The 13,047-nt window shown below is 43.9% G+C and overlaps 1 protein-coding gene across 4 annotated transcripts in view; it reads right to left on the bottom strand.

The window, feature by feature from the left end:
- The window catches only part of SPOPL (speckle type BTB/POZ protein like), a 34,030-nt gene extending 22,008 nt beyond the window's left edge, over nt 1-12,022 (bottom strand). The window contains exon 1 of one of the 4 annotated variants that reach the window (XM_040561222.1): nt 11,793-12,022. The gene's annotated coding sequence lies outside the window, so the exon portion shown is untranslated. Of the gene's footprint in view, nt 1-10,979; nt 11,079-11,558; nt 11,633-11,792 lie in introns of those variants that run through there. The other 3 variants (XM_040561218.1, XM_040561220.1, XM_040561221.1) reach the window with 3 other exon arrangements.
- Nucleotides 12,023-13,047: the final 1,025 nt, after the last annotated feature.

Raw genomic sequence — 13,047 nt, 5'->3', positions numbered from 1 at the left:
TGCTAAGTAGTGACCATTGCAATGTCTTCTCTATTTCAGTACAGTATAATAGTCAGCAAATTACTGGCAGAACTGGACAAACTGCCTTCTGCAGAGCATCCAACAGACAGACAGACCCTGGAAGCTCAACCCAGCCTGCCAGAAGCTAACCACGGATCAATTCACCAAGTCAGTGACCCCATCCCGCTCCCTCAAAAGCGGGGAGGAAGCACGTTGGGAACTGGAAGCTCAGTCCCTGCTGATCCTTCCCTCAGCCACCCCTTCTTGCAGAGGCCTCCTCTCCGCGGCTGTGTTTTGGCACACCACAGGACTTCAGCACTCACCACATGATATAACTGAACAAGAGGCACAGCGTGGGCTGACTCAAGTCCTGTCCAGCAGCTGAGGAACAACGCAACATATAACAGGGAAGTCCGGTGTGCTCCCAAACCATTACAGGAGCAAGCTTCCAAAATGCCCCAGAAAGAGGCTGGGGAACCTGCCCTGCCTCAAACACCACGCATCTCTAACCAAGCTACTTCAGGCATTCATCAGCTAACAAGAACTAGAGCAACTTACCCAGAGTGACCAACACTAACATCATTTAGTAGTGTCTAAGGAAAGCCTAATAAATGGCCATGCCAACAAACCCCACATGCACGTATTATATACTCTGTATTTCAATGGTCAGTCTTTCCTGAAAGGGGCTGAACATCCCAAGGAATGAAAAGCTGCAATAAACTTGCTTTTTTTTTCTCCTTTGGAAATATTGATATTTCATCACTGACTGAGGTAAAGAGACTACTTTCTGAAGGTTAACTGGTGAATAACAACTTGTTTCTCCAACTTTTTATTCCTCATAAATACATAGTACAAAATAAAACAAATATATTTTGTCTACTTGTATAGACAAAACTTTCTTGGTTTTGATTTTTTGTTTTTTAATCTAGATGAATAAGTCTTCCATTCAATAGTCACCTTCCAAAAAAACATTCAAAATAAACATGCTCTAGCTACGGAGCTACAAATTTCATTTCCTTTAATTAAACTATCACTTGTGATTAAAAACTTGTTAGGATTTGTTATTCAAGAGATCTGTTTTATTTTGTAGATTACCGAGGTTGCAAATTCTTGGGAACATAATTGTGTTAAGGTCCACTGGATCTTTTCTTGGGTATGACAGAATACACTCATGAAGCTGAAGGAAACAAATATGAACCAGAGCAAAACGGGTAAGTCTGCAATGAAAGACATCTTCAGGCCCCAGACTGGGTCACATTTGCATCCCTCCTGACATAATCCTCCCGTTCATACTCACAGTTTTACATAACATTGACTTATAAAGGCCAAAACAGGTGGCCACCTGCCAGGTATTTCAGGGTTAAGCCCCGTGAAAGCCATGCGCCTTTCTGCTTGGTAGTAGTTCTTGTACAACACCTCCTACTGGCTGAGTCCAGCTTATCCACCGGCATGGAACTCCTGTAGCTCATTAAACTGGCTTCAATGCTGCTCAAATCCACACAAGGCACATTATCTTTCTCTCCAAACCCTAGAGACTTAAAAATATCATCCAGCTGAAGACAGTAGTTTACCATTTTTCTCTGTTTAAGAGTTGGTCTTGTAAGCCGATTATGCTTACAAAAAATCGTAAGACATTACTAGTAGAAAGAAAACTTTGTAAAAGATAGAATTGTTCCTTAATTGGCAGGATTTGCATCTCTCCACAATTGATCTTTATGAAAGAATCGCTGCACATTTCCTATTAGCTAACTGTATTAAACCAAATTTTCTGCTGGATGATACACAGCGCAATAACAGACATGTGAAAGGTCTATTAAGCTTAGGCAGCTTTCCAATTTATTCAGCAGCATCTTCTTCTCTGAGAACGGACTCAGGGTATACCCAAAGAATTATTTAAATACTGCGTTCAATATTTATTGAATTTAATCCCTATCTAGCACTGCAACATTTGAGTGCACAGAATTACTAATACTTAAACAATTGCAGGTGTTTTTTTTTTTTAATACATACATACACACACAGTTTTTCCACACCTCTGCCATCTCAAAGTTAGAAAAACTGTAGATTGAGCACATACTACATCTAACTTTATTTGCAACACTTCTAATATGCAAGTTTCCATTTCAGGGCAAACAGAAGGGAACAGCAGTTGAGTTACACACAGAAAATACCCTATAAAGACTTACTGGAGAAGTGAAAGGCCCATAATAGTTAAAAGGAAGGGGTTTTTTTTTGAACATCATACCAAAAATGCTTACTTAAGCATACGTTTCAATGGAAACACACAAACCTACACCAGTTTTGAGGCTTAAATCACAAGATCTAGGTGCTCCTAGCTGCTTCAGCATAAGGTCTCACCCATGCCACCCACCAGCTCCCCTGGAAGCCCCTGCCCACCAGCAGACACAAACACCCCTCAGCACCCACACTGTAAGCTAAATCCTAACTCCAGAGACAAAAAATACTCCCCTAGACTGTGACAACTGAGAAACTACGTTTACATCCCCCTGTCACCCCTGCTCCTGGGACAGTAAACTCCAGCAAAAAGATGGGGCGCACAGCTGGGGCAGAAACAGCTTAAAATAGCTGCAGCTAAGACAAGGAATTTAAAAGCACATCCTGAGGTGCTCCAGCAGAAGACCCCAGCAAGGCAAAACCAGGCACATGCAAAATGCACAGCTCCGCAAGTGGATGAGGTAGCAGCTGTAACTCGTAAAACTCAAGTCAGCAGCTCAAAATTAGCAAGATTACACTATTATTTGTAAGAACTAGAACCCACTATGCCATTTTTGTGCTCTTCTCTGAATTTTCTTTCCCATCTTAAGCCTCAAAAAAGTAAAGCTGAATTTTACCTAAGCCGAGAGAAAACCCAGTGCCTAGCAGACTTTGAACCGCAACTGCCTAGTCTACATCAGCCAAGCTCGTTAATAAAAATCCCTCAGCATTAGCTTTGCATTATTGTGCTATAATATAGGAAACCCCACATTAGATAACCTAGACTATTCCCTACAGGAGTCATCTATCCATTTCCCTTGAGAAGAAATGCAAAATTATTTCTTAGAGCATTTCAATTTCATTTTAGTCTAGCTTTATAGGACCCAAAAGATGGGCATTTCCACCACTATTCCTCTTGGGAAGCTATTCTATTTTAATAGTCTACTGCTGTCATTTTTTTCCCCGTGGTATACAGCCAAAGTGATCTTTCTCCCTCCTTAGTTTTACTCCATCACTCTTATTCAAACAAATCACTGGCATGTGAAAGTATATTGAATGAAGAATTATTTTTTCCAAATAATTCAATTACACACAACCAGAAGTTTACCAAATTGAAAATGGGAACCTTGATATTCTTTTTGCATAAAAAACTTCTTTGAAAGATTTAGTTAGTTGGGTGGGGGTCTTAAAAAAAAGACACATAGGATTAGCATAAAGCATTGGACTACATGCCCTAGAGACAGGTGCTTATTTGCTACAGAGAAGTTGTACAGAGCAACAGCAGCATAATGCTCTGCTCACTAAGCTTTGCAGATTGTTATTACCTGGAAAATTCACACTGAAGTGGTAACATTTGCTTTCGGCAGCCAAAAGCTTATACTCACAAATGTTATCAGATAGGCTTTTTTGATCATTCACTTCCCTGTTACCTATCGTGGCAAAGAGTGAACGAATTTGTGCACGCAGCTGCATCTTCATGGAAATTTTGTAAGAGATACAGCTCATCTCAGGCCTATTCAGTGACTCGTACCAAAACAGTCAAAAAAAAATACTACATCCTGTGCAAAAAGCAACAACTTACATTTATATGCCAGGAAACCAAGCAAAAACACCAAAAGCAAATTCTGTTAGAAAACCAGACTTCACTTGATGCTAGTTCACCTAAACAGTCTTCGAACAATTAATTTCAGTGAACTGGGTATTAAATGTCATCCACAGCAGCATCCTAGGAAAGGCAGGCAGGTCAAGAGGTAGAGCTGCACATTCACTCGCTTTGGTGAATTATGAAGTAGAAATCTGAAAGTGTAGCAATATGAACACCTGGTGAAAGTCTGCAAGACAAGCAGAAACAGTCCTAGAAAGACATCAACAAGTTCATACATGTACACAGGGTTAAAAAAAAAAAAAAAAGAAAAGAAAATCCTAAAGTTCTTATCCTACGGAAACTGGTTTCTAAAGCTCAAATACAGGTACACAATTTTTACTACTCTGTTGTTTCAAAACCAACCAGATATTAGTTTACTTCTACTTTTAGAAGTCAGAACAACTCAAAAATAATCTGCTTAAGATGCATTTTTCCACAAGAAAAGCCATTCAAACCTTTGCAGTTTCCTACTATTTCTCCTACTTACAGCAGTCTTATTTGCTCAAGACAGAAGAAATTTTCAAAGCATCTCTTACCTCTTTATAGACAGGTTGAACTAACTCAGCAGCAAAAAAAAACTTTTAAAACTATGGATTAAAGCAGAGTCAGGGCTAAGGGTAAGTAACATTAAAAAATGGTAAAAAAGTGATATTAAAATTGTTTTCCTTGCAAAGGTTAAACTCTTTTTAAAGAAATAATTGCTAAAAGACTCCTGTGGCTTTCAGTTTCCATTGGACCATCTGATGGGCACCGCACAAGAGGAGACCAGTTAGCAATGACCACTCTGGCTTTAGGCACTGAGCCCCAGCGCTTCTTCAGCTGCAGAGGCCGGACGTCACTGCTCTTGTTTTCAGCTTCAGTCTGCTTACCTGGGGCTGTGAGGGCAAGGGAGACGGGATGGTCCATGTCAGGCTGCCCTGCTGGAGAACTCCCCCAAAAGGCTAACATCGATTCACACAACAAAAATCTGTGCAAGTTTTTGAGGGTTCAACCTGAAGCCTAGGACTACATTCTAAGCAACAAGAAAAAATAGCGTCTTGCAAAAAGCCCTAGCTGCCAAGGTGTGAATACCTGAAATCTTACTTGTCATGAAATCTATCTTACTTGTCTGAAATCTATCTTGTCATGTTATGCAGGACATTTGCTCACTTTTTTCACCTACTTACACCACCAGTTTGTTCCTCTATGTGTAGGCTGCTTTACTGAAGTTTAAACACAGCAGTAAGGCAAACAACACCAGGGGGCTGGCAGAGGCCCCTTGGGGCGGCCTGGCTAATCCAGGCATGGTTAAACAGATCACAATTCGACAAAAGCAACTGGGGCTGATAAAAGACAGAGCTTGCTCGATTGTAGGACACTTCTTCAGCTGCCTTTGGGAGGCCGTTGCTGGCAACACACCCCACAAAACACCGCACACAGCCACCACCGTGGCCAGTGCTCTCCATCACAAGCCGTGCCTCCTGAGCACCTGCTGAAGCCCTCAGCACTAGCACCAGTAAATCAAATCCCTCCCAGTGCTTCCCTGCTGTCCTGGAACTGCTGGGCCTGTGAAGGTCTCTGCGAGCTACAGCCGTAGGTTTGCTTCATCTTCACTGACGTCAGGGAGGCAGGCAGAAAGCCGGAGCCGGCCTGCTGCTTCTCGCCTCTGCCACATCAGGGGCAGCCCCGCCGTGATTCACCCCGACACGGCTGCCTCATCAGCCGGGGAGCAGCGCGACGCCTGCCGTGCCGCTCCGGAAAGCTGCCTTCACAGAAAAGAAAAAGAAACAGGAGGGGAAAAAAAATGCAATCTACTATCAGGAAAGGAAGAAGCCAGCTCACACCAAACAGCAAGCCCATCTTCGCAAGCAACACGAAGTTTCTGTGAAGGGTATGAGGCTAGAGTTTATCAGATACACAGATAAAACACAGCCGATGATGTTATTGCCATGTATTTTTCCTCTCCCCACTCAGGGAGAGGTCTCTAACTGTCAGAGGATACAGCATATTTCCAAAAACAACTAATATTTAAATTCTTTAAAATGGTATCTGGCCTGTGAGAAATATTCAGAACTACTGACTACAGAACAAAATCTGATCTGACTTGATAATCTTACTACCGCAACTAACCACTGCAGCTAACTATGTAGACAGCATGCCACATTCAAAATTTCAGCAGGCTATTATCCATGGAAGCTTTACTCCTATTTCTACATATATCATGATTTTTGTTTATTTTTGGAGAGGAACCACATGTTAGGAGAACATTGAGGATGAGGCACCTTTTGCCATAAGCAATACAGGTGCCCCTGGACACAGAAGCCTCTCATAGAACATAACAGTGCAAATCCATTCTTCCAAACATTTGCTGTATCTCTTTTCTCAGGCCAACCACATGTCAAGTGTTTGTCTTCCAAAAATGTTTTAAGTATAATTACACAATTGATATTATTACACTCATCAACACAAATATTCTTCCATTTTTGATTTGTAAAGTTCGTTTCCTACATGCACAGAAGTAACAAGCATAATCTAGCTCAGCAGATTCTATAGACATCAGAAACATCGAAACAAGATCGCATCCCTTCTGCTCCTCTGAAGCCACACACACCAGCCACTACCAGCCCTAACTGTAAGCTCACATCAACTTCAGTGGCCGGCGCAGCAACATGCCATACATCAACCTACAATTACCCAAAGAAGCTAACTAGAGATTTCAGACCATTTGGTTTATAGTACAACATTTCCAGAACTGAAGTAGTATGACTCAAGTCTTTAAATGAGTTCATGCAGAGTGTAAGAAGAACTGAAGGCATGGAAAAAAAACACCTAAAAATAGGTACAAATCTGGTTGTACACAAATAACTGCTGCAATTATCTTCACACACAGCAGAGGCATGACATGAGTTGAAAGGACAATATTTTGTCATCTTTTACAACAACAGTTATTCAATTTGATACATAAATATCAGTGTGACCAGTAAATACCATGCTCATTAAAAGCAGTTAAAGAAGTTTAATGTTATCATAATATATTGCTCCACCCCAGAAGCTGAAACAAACTATATTAAGCACTGGCTTGCTAAATTCATTACAGAACCGTTCTGCTGATTTTATCTTCAAGAGTTTTGATTACAAACAAATGACACTGAAAATAAACCCAGTTAGCTAAGAATCCATCTGTTTTAAAATTAAAAAAAGCACCAAAGACTACTTGTTGTGTTGCTGAGGTAATGTCTACAGATTAGGTAATTCAGAGCCCTATTGTATTAAGTTCTGTGGACAGTAAACAAGCCCCTGCTCCAATGCATTTTAAGAAATTATTAGCTAACTAACACAAATCATTACACCCGTACACTAAGCACTCAAAGCAACAAGCGACTTGTACTTAGAATTCATTTCGAGTTCAGGTAGTGGGTGGGTGTTTGTTTTATTTTGTTTGTTTTGACTTAAACATTGAAAACGGTTATGCTTCATAGGCTACATGCAATGCTAATGGAGAAAACAGATTCATCAATTAGAAACTGAATAAAGAAAGCCAGGAAAATTAAAACTTTGGGGAAAGGTAGTTTTCCAAAGAAAGAGTCAACATGGAACAGAGAACTAGAAAGTATGACACCAGAGGAGAAAGTTACACCAGCTGCTCCTCCGGCCAGGAGGAGTTCTGCATCTACACGCAATTTCAGTTGTTCAGGAAGGAACGGCTGATGCAAATAACCTCAAACCTTTTTACAGACACCCAAGTCTAATTAATTTCCCAAGCATTTAATACACAACAAAACACGGCATTGCAAATAAATCAAGTGCGAGTCATCGCTCCCCCTCCTTCCCTTCACCTCCATTTGTAGCCCTGCTTCGGGACTGATTTTGCAAATGACTCGACAAAGCGTGAGCAGGCACCTGGGAGGGGATAAGCACTAAAGCAGCAATCAGGAAGGAGGACAAGGGAAAGCCTGGCTCCCAAGTTTCACCCTGCAATCCTCCCCACAGCACGGCATGAGCAGGTCCAGCAGCAAATCCTTCGCACCATGAGAACTTGGGCAGCTCCCCAGGTGCTGCAGACACGCACCCCAACACCAGCTGGGCCCTGGCCAAGAGCTACTCGGTGGCATTCTCCCTGGCACACCATTAGTTGGTCTTTCTCTAAAGCTGCAAGTTAAATTACATGTCAAGTGATAATTCACCTTTGAACTACACGAATTAAGTCACAATATAGTGCAAAGAGCAAACATTGCACACATGAAGGTGGACGGGACTGACACTGTTCAGTATTCAATTAGGTACTAATTAAAAGCTCAGCAGCTGTCCATCCTAAAGCAATAGTATAGCATGAGTACAGAGCAAACTAGAGCTTCAAATACTGCTTAGCAGCTAAGTCAGCTCAAGTTTTTTTTAAGAGATATAAATTTCCTTTACGAAATATTCACACATACACAAGATGTAAATTACCATTTTGCAAGTGCTCATAAAACCCGCCAGCTTCACTCCATAAATTTAGCAATGAAATCAAGGAAGAGCACATTAAAACATTTCTAACGCTAAAAGAAGCGGTTAAAAGCAAAGTACGCACAAGGAGCCTCTCTAATAGAGGTAAGAACTCAACACGGAAATCCTTTTCTCTGTTCACCTAGCGTTCAACTTGACATGAAGCCCACTTAAAATTATTTCATCCATCTTTAATCTCTGAGCAAACAGCATGGAAAAGAACCTAGCTTCTTTTCCGCTAAAGCAACTGTCCATTCTCAAACCATGAAGTGGGACACTGTATTACAATTGGTTTATGATTTCCCCATAAAAAAGACTAGTAACCAATTAAACTTGGCAAGTGTAACATTTGTCACAAAAATTAAAGGGCTTTGGGGAGATACAAGGTAGCATCATGGGTGAGCGATCTAATTCAGGGAATTTGAAGGTGTTACCTCTCCAGATTATTCCGTGTCAATGAGTTTCTGAATCAGCAGAAGGAGCATCTCGCCTTCCACTACATTTCCTAAACGCTAAATGCGAACACTGATCACAAGAACGTTGGCAGACACAACAAACTGCTTTGCGAGCATGCAGGCAAAGACCATAAAAAACCTTTATAGCCCACAAAGAATAGTTTTAAACCAAGTTACCAAAAACCACACAGGAAAGCTATTAACTTGGGTAAAACAGAGTTGTGAAAGTTGAGGGGGTTTCTGTTTAAGTTTACTCCAATACTGATCACCTGCCTGCCAAAATTCAACCACACCACACAAGTTGAACAGCACAACACACGTTATCTAGCGCAGGATGCGCACTACTTAAGAAAGCCACTGAGCTATGGCAAGTGGCCATCCTCTCTCCGTAACAACTACTACTACAAAATTGCCATTACAACCATACCTCCACCCCTCACACAGTTGCAACAGGTCTCTCATTTAATTAAGCACAAACTAAAGCAGAGGCTTCCTCCTTTTGTTTGAGGCGAGGATGCCAGTAAGCATACTTTTGGTATGGGTAGGACAAGGAAAAATAGAAATAAGTTGCCATAAAGAAATAAACCGGGAAGTTTCTCAAGGAATGAAAGCAGGAAAGAAATCTGCTGTGAATATGCAGGAATTCTGAAGAGGGAGGAAAGGTATGGAGAGCAGAGGTATGAAAGCCTTGAGGAGGCCATCTCCAAAGCAATGGAGCCAAGCTCCATCACGGCCTCACACGCACCACAACGTTAAGCAACCAGTGATGCAAGGGCATCTTCTATTTCATCCCAGAAAGGCCCCTGTGACGAAACAGAGCGTTGAATTATTGGGTTTTTCTTCCTCTTCAGTCCGATGAACTCCACAGAGCCGGGACAGGGCTGCATGTCCCTCCACCTTCGCTATGCTAATACGCTTCTGAAACCAGGTAAGTCGCACAGGTTAACGCATCCCCAATGCATTGTTTTGCTACCCTGTCATTAGTTGACTGTGTAGCTTCTGAGCTGATTTGATGGAGACAGTTAAGGAAGCACCATCTGGGTGACTCTTAAGAAGCCAAAGTGCTTTAGCATAAGCAGTGAGGGAGGACCTAAAAAAAAGTGGGAAGAGAAGTGACACGACACCGACACTTTTCAAAGCACTCGTGCTTTGATCAGGGCAGAGTATTGTGAAGATCACAGGATTTTACGATTACAAGCATCAAGTTCTTGCTCTCAGTTAGAGTAACAATCTCATGAAGATTTCCTTACTCTTAACCACGTTTTGTCAAGTACACAGAAGGCAAAATAGGCACGTAGTAGACTTTTTTCAAAGCAACAGAAACACCTGTAATAAACAAATGAGCCTGCCACAAAATATTGCCAGAGAAAAAACCCACAAATATCTACTTCTCACCAGCAGACAGAAAGAGAATGAGATGGGGTGGTTCTGTAAAACAAGACACATGGAAGTCTCCTTCTGAGCATGCCCCAGGACCTGGAAACAAGCTTGAAATTTCTAACTACGGTCACCTCCTCTACAGGGGCACAAGACAAAGAAAACAGTTATAGCAGATAGTGAAGAGACTGCACATGACGGAGTGGGAAAACCACAAACACAGACACAAAACCAAGAAAGAATAAATAAAAAAGGAAGTTGATGAGATCTATGTGCAAGTCTTAACTACATTATCTATTACTGCCCACAGCCATTTCTTTTTGACTTTAACTTGTGCTGTTAATAACTGGTTTGTCTCTCCTGTATGCTTATTTTTAAGTTTTTTTCAATGCATAAAAATTAACAGAGAAACACAACGTATTGTGAAAAGGAGAAAAGTAGTTTTTATAATATGTAATTTCAACTGACTGTCCAAGATGATTTGTCCAAGTGTTAGGACAGAAAAAAACGTGTTTTTTAAAAATCCATTTTATATTTGTTCTACAGCATCTACAAATTTTTAATAGCAACAAGTAGCTTACATTTCAAAACATAACTCTATTTTCACTGACAGTCTAAAAGCAAACTGAAGTTAAAAGTCTGGCAGAAAGCTGTTTCAAGGCAATACAACACCGAGGATATTTCTGGATATTTAAAATCTCAGGTTTCCAGAAGAGAGTTAAAAGTAGCTTCTGGTGATGTACCAAACCCTGCCGTGTTTGTAGCTTTATGTACAAAAGATATATTGCTTAAAAGTGATTTTCCCTGCCTGAATATCCGCTTACGGGGGTTGCAGGGGGCACACCACGCAGTAGGCAGCCGAGCATTGGTGTTTGTTCAAGATCTATACGCCAGAAGCACAGGAGGAGCCAGGTGAAATACTGAGGGCCTGCTAAGGCAACAGTGTCCGATTAAAAAGGGATTTTTGCTCCCAGAAATAACAAAAAGTTCCGGTAAAAACCGGAGAAGAACCCAAACTTTTTCTTTTTCCCCCGGAGCAGTGAAATAAACCCCATGGCAGCCGCACGCATAGCTCGGCTGCGGCGCCCCCGCGGCACCAGCCCCTGCAGCCGCCTGCGATACCCATCAGAACAGCGTTGGGGAGGCCAAGGGAAGGCCCGGCCCGGCTGCCGAGTTCGGAGCTTCCTCCCTTTGTGTCCGGGGGCCGGCCCGCTGCCTCCCGCAGCGCCTTCCCGGCGCGGCGCTACCCACTGGGTTGACCTGGCGGCCCGGGGGGGGAGGGGGTGCAGGTAACCCCGCACCGCGGCGGTCCCGCCGGCATTTCGGGGCGGCTTCGCCCCCTCCACCTCCTCCCCCCCCCCCCCCCAAACCCCCAGTGACGTCTCCCGTGACGCAATACCAACCGATGACATCACCGGCTGAAAACCGGCGTCAGCCGAGGCACAAAATGGAGCCCGGCCGCGGCCTCGCGGGGCCACCCACCGCCCCCGGGGCGTCCCCAACCCCGCCCCCGGGGGGCTCGCACCGGGCCGGGTCCTCCGGGAAGGCCCCGGGGACGCCGGCAGGGGGCACGACAAAGGCCTCCCGCCTCCCCCCAACCCCCGATCCCTCGGAGCCCCCGTCCATGCGCTACATACCGGGGCGCGGCGGCTCTCATAGCGCCGGGCCGGGGGCAGGCGGCCGGCGGTCAGCGGCGGGAGGCGGAAGCGGCGAGGCCGGGCGGTGGCGGAGCCGCATCGCGGCCCCTCGCGGCTCCCGTACGGCCCCGCCGAGGAGCCGCCGCTGAGCCGCCGCCGCACTTCCGGGCACGGAGGGGGCGGGGAGCGCCGCGCCGAGCCGAGCCCATCCGGGGACTCCGCGTGGCCGCGCCCCCGCCCGGGCGGGGCGGGGCGAGGGCGGCCTTTGGGGAGGGGGGGGGGTAGCCGTTGGCGTTGAGGTGGCGGCGGCTGAGGAGAACCTGGGGTGCGGCAACCCAGAGGTTCCCCATTGTCCCCCCCCCCCTCCTTAACGACTGTTTCAGGGTCCTCTCAGAGCTTCTCACGTCTTTTTATTTGTCTGTTTTTTTGTCTGTTTTCAGACGGGTTAACCTGAAAATTACCCTCGCCCTCTCCATCTCCTGCCAGGTGTTAGGACTGTGAGAAATAAAGTTGTGTGGAAAATTCCGCTAAGCTCCTGTGTCCAACAGTGGTTGTGCAGGCACAATGGGGAGTATGTTGTGCTGATATGGGGAAGGTCCCGCTGTCCCAAAATAAGGGGGATAGCTAAGAAGAACAGGACAAGCAATGTGAAATAAGTAAAAACAAAAAAATCTCTTGGCCCTCTAGTCACAAGAGAAGGGGAAAAAAAGGAAATTAACAGTCAAATAAAACGGTACATATATGGTATAGTAATAAGCATCGAGAAGTTTGTGAACCTGTGGTAATGAGGCGAATGTGGTAATGTGAACCTCTACCAATGAGGAAACCGTGGAGGAATCAGGCATCGGGTAATAGGGGATATAAGGTTATGATACGCTTTTGCTGGGCACTCCTGCTTGTAGTCCACCTACCATTTCGATCGCAAATAAAACTGCTTCACTGAGATCCTCGCCTGAACCTGTGTTACTGGCTGCAGAGTGTTTCTCATGGGACCTGAGGAGAAGCGGCCCACTTCCATTCCCTCCCACGTAACGTGCAGCACCCAGCACTAGTGAGAGTATATGGTCTTATCTGTTTCCCATAGTCCAGGTGGAATGAATTGCTCTAAATTGACATATTGCTTCTAAAAATGAAGGAAATTAAAATTCTAAATTCCATATGCAGTACTGCAGTCTTCTTTGTGGAGAATTGTAAATAAAACTTGTGTAAAACGCTTTTTTTTTCTTTCATTTTTTTTTCTGAGGCCTATAACCTT

This window comes from Cygnus olor, chromosome 6, assembly GCF_009769625.2.
Source record: "Cygnus olor isolate bCygOlo1 chromosome 6, bCygOlo1.pri.v2, whole genome shotgun sequence".
Lineage (NCBI taxonomy): Eukaryota > Metazoa > Chordata > Aves > Anseriformes > Anatidae > Cygnus > Cygnus olor.
The sequence above is the reverse complement of the archived record's forward strand: the minus strand, read 5'-3'. Positions and strand labels throughout refer to the sequence as shown.